Raw genomic sequence first — 14,835 nt, 5'->3', positions numbered from 1 at the left:
TGACTCCCATAAAGCTGTTGCTACCAAAGACAATTCCAAGTCATGGTGTGATTACTACTACTCAGCTCCATACACCTCTGTTGATTAATTCTGTTTGGAGATCAGGCTCTATTCTGTTCCCTCAGGAGTATTTCCCATAAAGTAAACCATGTTCTATTCATGGATAAATCTCCCATAATGAGGAAGAAAAGCTGTCAAAAGCGGCCTTTCTGGTTAACAATGCAAGCTATCACAAAATACTTTGCAGCTAGCTTGCACTGCAAACCAGGGAGACACTTTAACAGCTCTTCTCCCTTGTTATGTGAAATTGTGCATATTTGATTAGACAAGGAGGAAGCTAAGCAGTACATCTCTATGCATTGTCTGTAGATTTTTAAGCACCCTTTAACTGCAGAATTTAAATACTGTGTGGTTAATTCTTTGATTACTTTAAGTGTGGGATATTTTCTATCAGACCCATATTTGTTATCTTTTGTATGCACTGGGTCAATGGAGGTAGATCACAAAGTTAGATTGTTAACGCCAACTTAATCCCCCTCCACTAAACCTCTCCATATGTTGGCTGGCTACCACACGTGCACACACGCACAAAAGAGAAGGTGCACGTGACCGACAGACAAACCTGGATTCACTGTCCCATGCTTCATTGACCAGTAAGAAACCAGCAGGTCAGATTAATGAGAATAAAAGCCTGTCAGAATAGACTTTAGGCTGTTGTTGTCATATGCTTCAGGTTAGACCGACATCTGTTATAAAGACCAAATAAAGAACAATGTAAGTCCAAAAACAGCAGCATTTTTATCATTTTGTTCCAAATTTGAAGGCACTTTCTTTGTAAATAAAAATCTGATTTAAATATCCTATAAGTTAGCAGGTACAAATGCATACATTCAGTCTAATAATGATAGAGAAAACATTTAATTTGCACTTTACTTTGAAAAGGAAAACTTTTGTTGCCATCTGAGTTTATCGTCCTTTTGTAGGAAATATCCATGGAGGATCCATGAATGGTATGATCATTTTAGATGATATCGATACTGATATATTCACATCTTTTTATTGTTAAGAATACCATGTATCTCTAGTGCAAAGAGAGTTAAATGGAGCTGAGAGCATCAAGGAATTAGAGTCTGGTAGCTGTTTTAAGTTTGGGGCTTCATTCAGAATGATCAGAGCTGATTCTGGTCCTTCTAGAGTGTGTAGCACCCCAGGCAACCACCTATAGCTGAGGGTACATTTGTACATTTTGTTAATATTTAAAGCCGATACATAATTTATACTGCCTGTATGTTAGGCCAGTATAGCAGCTGTAAATACAGTTAGATATAACATCATGCATTGCTAAACAGGTTACAAACAGTTTTTGATAGGACAGGACAGGATAGTACAGGTCGGGATAGGATAGGATAGGATAGGATATATGACTGATGCAGTACACTGTTCACTTGGTCAAATTAATCTTGGGCTCCAATAGCTGCACATACACATACAGCTACCATCAAAGTAATAAATAATAAAAACTTTAATTGATAATAAAAACCAGACATATATTCTAACAGTAATGACATGCTGTGCTGTTTGCATAAATTCAGCAACATTAAGAGGAAGTCAGCAGAAGCAGTAGTTAAAACTTATGGCTATCAGCATGGTTATCCTGTGTTTTGTGTGTGATCCTAAATGTTAAATACCATCCCCCCCAACCAAATTAGAGCTTGGAATTTTATATTCTATATTCTATATTTGGTGGAAAATTGTGGAATCAATTTACCCAACTGATCTTTAGTGAACAAGCTTTTGCCTTACAATATGCCAGAAACAAGCTTCTGCACCGCAGATTTTTGGGAATCATGGTTGGGATTTTCCATGTTTTTTTAAGTCCCACATGAGGATTCAAGCAGTCAAAGTCCACTCCTCTCTTAGAAATCATGTTGGAGATAAACACACACATACACACTGTCTCTTTCGCTCTCTCTTTCTCACACAGACACCTTATAGCAGCCGCCTTCTGCTTCCACACTTTCATATGTAAAGAAGCAGAGCAGACTTTTAAAGCCTTGCACCACTTTGTAGAATGACAGAGGATGGGAGACAAAGAGCCCTGTCATAACACAGCCGGCTCTGAGAGGAAGTAATCACACCTTCTACCAAAGAGAAGCACACTGATCTTTTTACAACCAGAGATGGAGGAGACAGGGAGGGAAACAAGCACAGAGAAGAGATGAAAGCAGAGAGGTGTATCCCACTTTTTATTGAATCCTGACCAAAATCCTAGCGGACCAAATGGTAATCATATAAACAAGTACTGTAGGTGTTGTTCTGATAAATCTGAGTTTATATTCCATAAGATTAAAGGGCACTTGTCTGGAGACTTCTTTCAAACATACTGGAGCTGTGTTGTTAAGAGAATCAATTTTTTCTGCCAAGAATTGAATCAATGCAAAATCAAAGCAATATTTCTAGGGGCCGCACAAAAAGGAACATTGTGCTGTAGTTACCTTTTTTTTTTTTTCAGTTAAAATTTCCATAGTAATCATCAGCTTTTTATACAAGGAATATCTGTACCAATCAAATAATCTGAGATACATCACAGAGGACAGACAGAAAATATGACAGAAATGAGCAGAATGTAAAACTTCCAGCTGGAAGCTTTGTTGATCTTTTGTCCTCCCATCACCCCTCCTCTCTCCTTTCTCCCTAACGTAGAAGTGGGAGATCCTTTCATCTCCCCCCTCCTCTTGTTCTATATCACTCTCTTTCTTTCACCCCAGGGAGAGAGACACTATTGTGGTGTTTTATGACCCCTTGGACCTCCTTCCCACCACCACCCTCAAACACCAAACTAACCTCACACTGTAGTTAGGATCCCTTTGAGCTCCCATGCAATTAGATCACAGCCTTTGTACTAAAATTGTAATACTTTTAAGTGCTGTTGAAAATGGCTTTTTAGAAAAGTGCTGACAACTAAATGAGGATGGAGGAGGAGACTCAGAGATATAATACCTGATACATGGTCCAAATGTTACCACAGTACAGTGATTCAGCAGTATTTAAAAAACTGTATCCAGGCCTGTCAAACAATTAAAATTTGAAGCATGATTAATCTTAGAATTGCAATTTTAAAATTCCCCTATTTTGCATTCAAACTGTTTTTGTGTCTTGGTGGATTTTTAAACTGTCTTAAACTAATGGGATGGACTTCCTGTTTGGATACAGACCTGCTTATATAGTGAGTGCAGATAGTAGCATGAACTTAACCGTGGAAAAAAGAACTTGGTATAGATTGAAAGGAAAAAAGGGGATGTTTAAAAAACACAATGTGTTGATGACTTCACTTGTCCTGAGTAAAGTGATACATTACATATAAATATCTCCATCATATCCAATCTGTAATACATCAACATGTACATAACAGCTGTTAATACTATCTATAATTTTTCTACAATTCTTTGATTTGCTTCTTACATTTTATATTTCCTATTTTGCATTTATTCATTGTCCTAATTGCATGCTCTTCTTACTCTATAGCCTATACTGTTCTATCTGTCTAATTGCATGCTTTGTTTACACCACTCTTGCTGCTGTAAATTTTATTATACATCACTGTGGCTGCAGGGAGATGCTGCAGTAGAGTGTGCAGAAACGACAATAAAGCATGCAATTAATCCCTTTTTTTTAAATATGTGCACTAATTGTGATTCAATGTGATAAATGCAATTGTTTTTTTAATGTGTGCATCAGTTGTGATGAATGCAATTAATCATGACAGATGTAGTTATTTACTGCAATTTGGTATCAGTTTATCATGCCTTATCCACTCACTTCACTGCCATCAGACATCATCCTGCTGTCTTATAATTCTTTTATACTACTGTCAACTTCTTCATTTGTCATGAAGCAGTGAGTCAAATTAGCAGGAAAAATATCAAAATACGTGGCAATGATTTGATAACTGTATTACTCATGTCAGGATAGGATATAGTTCTGTAGCAAAATGTTGTCCCACTCTCATTTTAGAGTAATCTTGAACACACTGAAGTAAAATTGTATGTCTGCATCTTGTCTTGTGCATTCAAAGAGTAATTAAACTGTTGAGAAAGGTGTTAGAAAAAGATGTGATGTGCTGGTTAATGCATGGCTGCTCAGGTTTGAACATTAAACCCTGTTAGCTCCTTCCTAATTTATGCAAACCCACATAAACACTCGCTGCTCTGAGGGCATGGATGTTTTCATTTCAGGGATGTCTCATGACCCAAAGGCCAAAGGGGAGTCCAGATAACAATGTTTAAGTAGCACTTTGATGTGGCCTATACTTCTCATACGCACGCATGCAAACTTAGGAGGAAGCACACACACTAACTCATACGCACCATGCACACGCTCTCCCATGGGCTCAGGCTCAACAGACACAAAGGGCTTGGCTTGAGGGGTGAAAGGTCTTCGTGGGAGAGGTCAGATAAGAACCCCAGGCTCTTTTTCTACCGGGCAGGCCCACATACCAGTTACACACCCAAACAATCACACACAGAAGCAGCATCCCAGCTATTCTTTCTTTCTCTTCAATCTGACAAGAAGGCTTGCAGTTTCCAACCACCACCCTGCTCCTCCTTCAGTAGCTGATCGTATTACTCTGTCACACACACAGTTGACTGAATGCACTCATTTAAATATGCTCTGTGAAATATGCACAAGTCAAACTACACTGTTCTTCAGGGGAGTTTATTGTGTGAGTGTATGTGGAAGAAGAGGAAGAAGAAGAAGAGAGAGGAAGAGCGGTGTCAGCTGGTCAGTGTAGCATCTCTGTCAGACCTGAACAGTAGAATTAAGAGTAAAACATCCAGCTTTGCAGATGCTCTGTGATCGCTGACCCAGAGCAGCACACATGCAATGGATGTTAGCTGCACACACACACTGATGGGCTCATCACTGACTACTGACCCACATCAAACCCTCTCATTCACAGTTTGCTCTACAGACACTGGATCAATGGCCTGCCAGCCAACTGACCAACTGCTCCCTCCACATAGTCTGATCTGGTCAGCTAACCTCTGCCAAAACAAAACATTTCCAAGAACTTTCCTACAGACATACTCTGGCAAATTATCTAAAATGATTACCAACATGTGGATTAAAAGTTTCAGTATTTGCAATTTATCTTTATCCAACATGCTACAGAAACACAGAGCAAACATAATCCACTGTGGTCTATGGTGAGATGATGAACGGAAATACTCATATGTGCTGTAAGTATGCCTGCAGTATGCCTTTGATGTGCAGTTGCGCACTATATAGACTAAATGTAAAGAAGCACTAGAAAGCTCCCACTCCTGATTGTTCAGTGTCTGCTCTGCCTGTTGGTTCACTATCACCCTCAGCGTCCTTGAGCAGATTTCTTTTCTTCGGCTCCCTCTAGCTTGTATAACTCCAGGGTAAGCTTGTGTCGTCTACGGGCATACAAATCTGGTCTGAAGAGTACCACAGCATAGGTTTGAATCTTTATGCTGCAGGAGAGGGTAGAAACTTTAACTGGATCATGAGATGGGTGATCCCAGTGCATCAGAAACATCTGTTTCCATGCTTTTTAAAAAAGGTAATAAACATGAATTTCCCCAAAGGGATAAATAAAGCTTTGCTGATTATGAAACCTCAAATGGACCTCGGGAGGTAAAATGCAACATCAGGATCAAATGTTTTGTTCACCATCAGGAGTGGAAACAGAAGTGCATCTCAGCCAATTAAAAAATTAAAGGCTCTTCGTATAACTGTATGTTTTTCAAACTAAACTTCAATTTAGTTAACAAACATTAGAGCATGTATAGCCTAACATACTGATACAAAAATAACCTAACTCTTTTAATATATCTAAATTTGACAAACTTCCACACAATAATTAATCTGTTACAACAGAAAAAACACAAATAACTTTAACAAATTAAACATGATGAGCACATCTTATTGGGCCATATTGCAAACAAACTCTGTTAACCGAGGAAATAAATCACGAATTTGTGGGCAACTTTTGATCTTTATATGAAATTAAAACCTACAACACGAACTTCAAGCCTACAGATATGCTTTAACAAATGAGCAGGCGGTGCACAGACTACATATTAAGAAGAATTAAATGAAAAAAGTTCAAATTTAACTGAGAAAGTTCCACTTACGTGTAGCTTGCTTACATGGGTTTGAGAAAGTGCATCATAGTTTTAGGACGTCGCCATGAAAACAAAAAAGGGCATATTTTATAAGAAGAAAATTAGTTTTGGTAAGACAACGGGTTTTAACAGGTTTTAATTACTATGACTTTAAATCTGAATTAAATTTGAAACCAAACACGACACAGTCTTTTTTTGAACGAAGCATCTCACATTAATACTAAAAAGAAAGCTTCGCTTCCCCCTTATCATACACAGAGCAGCAGGGATTATCCGACTGTTTCCTAACAACATACCCAACAACTAAGCGGACAGTGAGGGTCTGCTTCTAATTACCCTGAGTCCAGAAAAGGTACCGAACTCTACCTGTACAAAACTGAAAAACCTGTAAAACACTATCACAAAGGTCTCACCTCTACAGTGAAGCAGGAGCAACTCGATAATTATTCCTTCAGAAAAGCTTGCGACTTTTTCCACGGTGCTGTCACCATGTCTCCGGCGCGAGACCTCCAGCGGGACTGACTGTCGCGCGTGTCATCACCTCTGATCCTCAGAGACGAGAGGTCCCTCCCCCCATCCCCCAAAGAAATGGTATGATCCGAGCTGCGGCTGACTTCTTTATTGGCATTTTCCGCGGTAAAAAAAAAACACAATTATGCTGAAAAAGTTCTGGTAAGTCGACGTCACGTCATTCAAACAGTTATGTAATGTTACAAATATGTTATAGTTATGAAAAAAAAACAGGAATTAAAAGGGTTAAGGTCCTTCAAACCCCCCTAAGTTTTTACTATAGACCTTTATCAGGTGGGCAATGTATGCCAACGAGCTGACTTAAATGTTAGCTTGATATAGGCTACCCTTGCATCCTAGTTAATTGTATAATCCATTACGCAAAAGGCCTTAAAGTTCAGTGTTGTTGTGTATCTTTCCATTAACCTAATTTAATCTCCAGTTTTCCCTGTTTAATTTATTTGGCTATGCAACTGAACCGAATTGAGCTATGTGAAGTAACCCGAGGTATTAGCCTTTATTTTAAAGTAAACTTAGCCAATATGTTCTAAGTTTCATAACATGAAAATCTCAGAGTCTTAAAAATTGAATATATAATCCAAAATGTACACATTTGTCTGAAAAAATATACAGAAGAGAGCACTGTCTGGCTGTCGCCTTAAATTAGAGTGAAGTAAATTGCAATATGTGGTTGAAATCAGTCCGGTGGAGAAGCATTACAAATGTATCTGCCGACCTCTAGTGGACAAAGAGTAGACTGTCTCTGGACAAGCGGGAAACAAGAGGGAATGCAGATTTTTTTTTTTAAATTTCCCACAAAAGAATATTGACTCTCAAAGACTACGTACATATTGCCTTTTTTCTTAGTATTTTTAGAATCGAAAAAAGTGAAAAATACTGAAAAGAACAAAAATGTTGATCTCCAAAATTTTTGGTCTGTATTTAGAATTTAGACTACTTAGATTAGACTATTTACTAGGACTAATAGCATGTAATTTTAAGCACAAATATGTCAATAAAGAATATTATTCCAAATCAGCTTTCTCTTAATGTGGGCAATATCTTTTCACAACTATTTTGATTACATTACATATTCACCACAGTCTACAGTCTTCACTAAACCACCCCTTACACTCATCCTACCCCTCACATATTTTGTCCATGTCTATGTGTTCCTGTAAAGCATCCTTGGGTTTCTTGAAGGCGCTATATAAATTCAAGATATTATTATTATTATTATTATTATTAGAGCAGTCTTTCCCAAACTTCAGTATGCTGCCGCCCAATTTGGGACCTGAAAATCTTCTGGTGCCTTGTTCAACCATGACATTAACTGTTATTTAACATTTGTTTATCCTGTTTTGGTTTCATGAACTGTGAATTTTAATCTGAATGCCTGGCTCTCAGAGACATTAACATTTATTTGGAAAGTGTTTGTGGGGTCACAAAGTACGATTTATGAGCCTCTTCCATTTGCTTTGTCTTGATCAGGCATCTGCAAAGTCACTTAAATGTTCTTTTCTTATATTTATCCCTGTAGATGTACTTTGTGGCCCAGTACACTCTTCCCAAGTAGCATTAATGTCTTTGAAGACACTGATGAATTCTTAAAATTGGGAAGGGAGCAGCATAGTAGAATGTTTAACAGTGTCAAATTAATCAAATACCAGTTAAACCATGACACTGTTGTACACATCAGACAAAACAGATTATAAAAAGGTGATATGAGTTAAAACTTCTGGCTGTTTTGTTACCTCTGAAACTTAGAATAATAACACATAATCATATTTTCTGATCATTTATTTATTTATGTTTTGCATTTTTTGTGGTTATTGTAAATGACTGTTTGCAGCCTGCCTGGAGTACCTCTGGGGCCCACCAGTGGAGCCCAGCCCACACATTGGTAAAACACTGCATTAATGAGCTCATACAGTTCTTTAACAAATGACATGACCATCGCAACATTACCTTTTCTATGTAATGAACTTTAATGAACTTCAGAACTTGATTCATTCATTTCTCCCATCTTCTTCTTCAGGGATGTTTGGGCCAGAGGAAGACCCTCTCCAACCCCTTTGCCAAAAATTATTATGGCTCAATACATCAACAAATTGACAGGTAAGTATGAAAGGTATTTCAGTGCACAATATGCCCATTTCCATGCCATGCTGGTAGGAAAAGAGGAATGATATGTGGATTTATATATCTGATTTAAAATTTGATATATATACTGCAGTTGATATAATTTTAGTCCGTGTTACATTCCTGCCAGTTTGTATTGATGCAAGTGCAACTAATTTATTATTATTTTTTTTTTTTTTATTGTTTCTTCAAAAAATACACTGATAGTGAGTCTAGTGTACACTTCCATCTGCCACATTTAGTCTTAGTGCTGTAGGAAACCAACTTACATTGCCAGGAAGGCATTTGCAAGTTATTGAAAAGTAATTTATTTGGTATGTCTGGAAAGCAAGTGTAGTTCTGCAGTTGTAGCTCCAACTTTTGACTGTAACTGAATAGCTCTGTTTTCAAGTTTTTATTTGAAAAAAGGCTTGCATATTTAATATTGTGTCTTGTGCAAAACTTCAGTTTACTTTTTAATGCAAGCAAATTCCTCACCTAAGTCAAAGACAAAAGTTACAAATGTTCACCACCATCATCATCATCCTCATCATCAGCATCACTGTCATTCAAAACTTTTCATTAAAATAAAGAGTAAGAGTTCAAAGAGTTCAGATTTACTAAAAATACAGATTCCAATATTACATTTCAGACTCTCGGCACAAATACATAATCAGAAATGAATTAATCAGAATAATTAATTAATGATCATAATTAGTGTATGAAATGTTTTTAAGATTGCAATATATCTGTACCATGCTTTCTAAAACATTTTCCTTTTTTACAGCTCCCTCATTTCCTTTTCAATCCATAACAACTTCACTTTTTCTATGGTTATGTTCATGTCACAGTCTCTTGGATCTACATTGAAGTTCCTTATTTTTTTCAAAACAAAAGCAGGCTTGTATCTAAACAGGAAGTCAATTACCCTTAGTTTAGACAGACAAAAATCCAAGGTTAAACCAAACATGTTAATGGCAAAGTTGTGGTATTTCAAAATGGGAATCTTTTGACAGCCATGATGAAATTATAAAGTTGCATATAATGAGAATATAGTTGAAAATTATTTTAGTAAACGAGTAATTTGGACTTCATTTATGTGGCTAGATTATTCAAAGACATCTGGATGGTACTTATCCTGTAAATGTTTTTCTCCAATACGACTGCAGTACAGATCACATTAAACCTTTTTTTAATCTCATAAAATAATACAGAAATTATTGCTGATTGAATTACTTGCCTGTTATTTTAGTCTGAGACAACTTTTATTTCAAAGTTATACTTAAATTATGGAATGCAGAGGATATTTATAAAAGTCAGTGGAGTTTCTGCTGTGGTCCTCCCTCCTAATTACAGCTCGTATTTTGTCACTGGGTATCTCATACTTCATCGTTTCCGCCGCATCGGCCGGGCAGTGCCAATCTGTACAGTGGCACAGCCACGCCACGCCAACACAACATCCCCTGATGGGAGAACAGGTGTTGGACAGGGTCCAGTGGAGCAGAGCCGAGCGGCCTGCCATGATATATCAGCTGAACTGGCCAGCACCGACTCCGCTGGCTCGAGGGAGGGGGACCCGGCCATTTATTAAGTGTGTTAGTGTGTGTCAGTGTGTTTGTGTGCGTACAGAGGTTCTGTGAGGGCAGAGAGGTACGACAGTGAGATCCAGCAAAACTGATGGGTACCCAAAGACCCAACAGGGAGGTGACTAATCTGGGAAATCCCCAAACAAAAACTGTAGTTTTGCTTAAAGCAGTATAAAGTTTTACATCCCATAGTGGACTCACTGTTTTGACAGTGTGTACCAGGATATACAATAAAATAATAAGATGAGAAAAATTTATGCCTGTAAACATAAAGCCTTATCATATTTAAGATGTAATGCAAATAAGAGATAATGTTCTTTGAGCCTTTGATTAATTATAGTGAAAATCAAAATAATAATGTTTTACTTGAAATATTTTGAATAAAAAATTGTTTATTGCTTTTATTTCTCCTAATTTTTTTTCTAAAATTTGGGCAGCCTTGAAACAGTTTCTCATGACTTTTTATTTCTGGACTCAGACCTTAAGAAACGGCTTTATTGGGATTTCAACATCAGTTTCTTGGGTCCCTTTACTGCTAATTTTACAGCCAAAATGACACTGGGTACGATGATTTGCTCAATCGCTGTGGAGCCATATTGGCTGAGGCGAGACTTGTAGTTCCTGTTAATGGGCTGAATATAATATTTTATGTCCCGTTGCTATAGCCACGCTGCTTAACTTGCAATGTAAAAATAGTCAGGCCCATTCATTTTAGTATAAATACTTCACTCCGCTTGAAGACACAGACAGCGCTGTATGTAAAATGTGTCTCTCTGAATGTGCCCCGGCAGAGGGAGAAGGTATGGCTACTTTACACATAATGACGGCCCGGGTCGTTTGCCTGAGAATAATGGTGGTTTCGCTGTAAAGCATATCACTCTCATTAGGGTTTTTACACACTGGAGATGCACTTATCTGGACACACACACATGCATGCATTTACACACAGAGTTCACCTGCACACAAACACGCACACATACACGCATCTCCATCTCCAAAGTCATTAAATCCCTTTGAAAAGAGGCCTCATTTGAGAGAAGCAATAAAATTTTTAATCATTTTATTACCAAAAGAGTATTTAACAAGTGGGTAATGAAACGCCAAAGGCAGGTTAGCTGAGTTTAACCTTCATAGAGGAAGCCATGTATCACATGCTGCCCCGAGGCATGGTGGGACAGAAATGTCATCCTCCATTATCCACCATACCTGAAGTGTGGCGTTGCGCGGCTGGCAGGCAGGCGTCTCGCTCTGCAAGGCGAGGCTGACGGGAAATTAGGGGGAATTCAATTAATGGACGTTTTTTACGCACCAGGGAGAGGGCACAGCTGCACACACACCTTAATTTCTGGTACACACACACTGTAAGAAATTCAACACACTTGTGAATGCACATGAGGGTACCTCAAAGCATATCCTGCACATCTCACACTGTGAGGGAGGCTTTTGACGGGACAAGGGAGCATGATGTTCTTGAGCTCTTTTCAGTTTCCCTTTTTGTTTGACACCTCTTCTACTTCTGTTTCTACCTTTCTCTCTTTGCTTGTGGAGAGTTGGATCTGCTGCTGCTCTCTCCCTTTTTCCGCTCTCTCCCCTGGGTGAGAGCACAGTGGGTCGCTCCACTTCTTTCCCTCAGCAGGTCAATTAAGGAGAAAATGAGGCGAAGGGGGACACTCTCAGTCTGTCACCATAAAAGAACCATGCCTACCACATGCCTGCCTACCAATTGCTTGTATAATATACTGTTAAAGTGCCCTGAAGTGTTAGTGCAAGTCTGACTGTGTGTGCGTGTGAGAGAAGACAACGAAAGTCAGGAAGAAAAGCAAAAACATGGAGGGGGGTGAATCATATATGTACCTGTTAAGGAATGAAAAAAAAGTACTTCCAGAAAGCAATCTCCAAGTCCTTAAGGCCCATGCATTACGTTGTTCAATTTCTTTGACACACTGGAATAATTTATGGCTGATAACAAAAAATACTTTTTTTTTATAACAAGCTCTGCTGGTACTTAGAGGGACTGGCCCCCAAAGTTAATTGAAAAGTGTCCTGGCTCTAATTTGCATAAGAAACACATTTAAAGGTGAAAAATTATAAATAAATATGCGGCCACCTGTGAAATATGGCTTTTGGCCTGCTGGTCATTTATAACTTTGCCTTTAATTACGTGACAGGCTGGGCTTCTGCAGCTGTAATGAGAGGCTGGAGTGATGGAGAGGAGTGTGAGAGAGACAGAGGGCTATAGGTCATTTAGTGTGTGAACAGACAAAAAAGCATGGACATGCACACAGGGATGGACTGACACACACACAGATAGAAAGACAGTGGTGTTTGGGCACGTATAGGGAAAACTCACATGCCCATCTCATACCCATCTTTTAAAAAAAACACATTAGCCCATTTTTCCAAGGCAATCTATGGAATATATTTTCATTACTGTAGCATGTTTTGATACTTTGTTTTCCATCCCAGTGCTCAGCATGCACCTGAAACTCCTCATGTAGATGTCCATGCAAGCAGGAACCTTTGCAGACCGTACAGTTTCTGCAGAATTTTTTCCAGTGTGAACACATCCAATCAAGTAAAGAATTTTTTAATTTCATCTCCAGATATTTGTTTTTATTTCATTGTTGATAAACTAACTTCCGTAATCTTACTCACAGTCAGGGTGTGCACAGTCTTACAAAACATCAATTGTTCCTTTTCCAATAAAAATAAGCAAATAAATTTAAAATCTTAAGATGCAGGCCTCTTTGGACAGAGAAACAGCTAGAAAAAAACTTGGTATCTTCAAAAATGATCTGAATGCTAGAATTTTTAGAGTATATAATAATGATAATAATAATAATACATTTTATTTATAAAGTGCTTTTCATAAAACTCAAAGACACTGTACAATGCAGAAAAACGACACAGACACTTCTAAATGAACATCAAAAGTAGATAAAGCCAACAAAAAAAAACAGATAAACACAAATGACAGAACATCACAATCACAAATTAAAAGCCTGTCTAAAAAGGTGAGTTTTCAGCAGTGATTTAAGTTCGTGCAGTTGTCAATATGTGTTGGGAGTGAGTTCCAAAGGGAGGGGGCAGGTATGGAGAAGGCTCTGTCCCCCAAGGTTGAGTGCTTGGTTCTAGATGGCGAGGAGAGGAGGTTGGTGTTAGAAGACCAGAGGGTGCGTGTAGAAATGTGATGGTGGAGGAGGTCAGTGAGTAGAAATGATAACAAATAATGCGCTAATGAAATAAAATCACAAAATCCAATGCTAATGTAAGCTTGTTTTTTGATGAGACATTTCTAGGTTTTAGAAATAAACAGTTTTGTTTTTTTTTAGCTTGCAAAAAGTTTTGATTGCAGTAAATGACACTCACACATATATTTACTATCAGTCACAATTCCAATTGCAATTTGAGGCTGTACAATTACATAATTACATAAAAGGCAGCAATTTTTTTGTATTAAGTGTTTCTTAAAAAAAGCAGTATGTTTACAATAGTACCACCATTGATTTTTTTTAAAAGTACCTTTTGTTCAAAAAAATGAATAATTAATTTAAGGAAAATATTAAGTTAATTTGAAAACATTACTGTAAAAACTGTATTTTTTGCTTCTTAGTATATGTATGTTTTGAGTTGGGGAATACACACTTTAAAACTATCATTATTCTCTGCATTTTCTTTGATAACCAAACAAGTAGACTCATGATACCATTTATTTATCTAACCTTTATTCAACCAGGTTAGTCCCACTGAATTCAGAGACTATAAATACAGTAACAATAAAACATCAGCCAAAACAGCGGCATACAGAACATTTGGATTTAAGAGATTAAAAACATTCAGAGCCAGCAGGATTTGCAGTTTAAATTTAGTTGCCGGACTGTTCTAAGCAAAAGGTGCAAAAACTCTAAAACTCTAAAACAACAAATTGCACACAGTCAGGTGAACGCAGGACGTGCAAACCATCAGTCAAGATTAAAAGAAAGGAAAGGTATTCCAGAAATTTGCTTTGGCTTTATAAAGGAAGACGTACCAATGTCCAAGAGTGTACTTACTTACAGCAGTCCAGTTGACTTGAATGAGAATGAGAAAGTATAATGGTGAGTAAGAAATCAACAATTCCTGATAAATCTCAGAGCTCCATGATACACACTATCCAAAATATGAAGACTCTTAACAGATTTAATGTATCATAATCACAATCTAAAATCACAGTACTGTCCAGTATAATTGCAATTGCACACTATCACCAAAATCCTGCTGCACTACTCTCCACCACTCTTTCTGGGTTGGATTTCTGGATTTCACGACAATGTGCCAATCTTGGTTTACAAATTTAGCCTTCGTAGAGAATCTGATTTAAGGAACATTTTGAGTCATCTCTTAATTTTTTTTTTACTTGAACTGTATACAGTATAAATAACACACTATTGGGCTTACCTGGCCTGTTTTAATTTCTGTAACGATCC

General features: G+C 37.7%; 1 protein-coding gene across 1 annotated transcript in view; it reads right to left on the bottom strand.

Moving 5' to 3' along the window:
- The window catches only part of greb1 (growth regulating estrogen receptor binding 1), a 32,618-nt gene extending 25,955 nt beyond the window's left edge, over positions 1-6,663 (bottom strand). Inside the window, exon 1 of the mRNA XM_041790014.1 lies at positions 6,566-6,663. The gene's annotated coding sequence lies outside the window, so the exon portion shown is untranslated. The remainder of the gene's footprint in view (positions 1-6,565) is intronic.
- Positions 6,664-14,835: the final 8,172 nt, after the last annotated feature.

This window comes from Cheilinus undulatus, linkage group 1 (assembly GCF_018320785.1).
Source record: "Cheilinus undulatus linkage group 1, ASM1832078v1, whole genome shotgun sequence".
Lineage (NCBI taxonomy): Eukaryota > Metazoa > Chordata > Actinopteri > Labriformes > Labridae > Cheilinus > Cheilinus undulatus.
The sequence above is the reverse complement of the archived record's forward strand: the minus strand, read 5'-3'. Positions and strand labels throughout refer to the sequence as shown.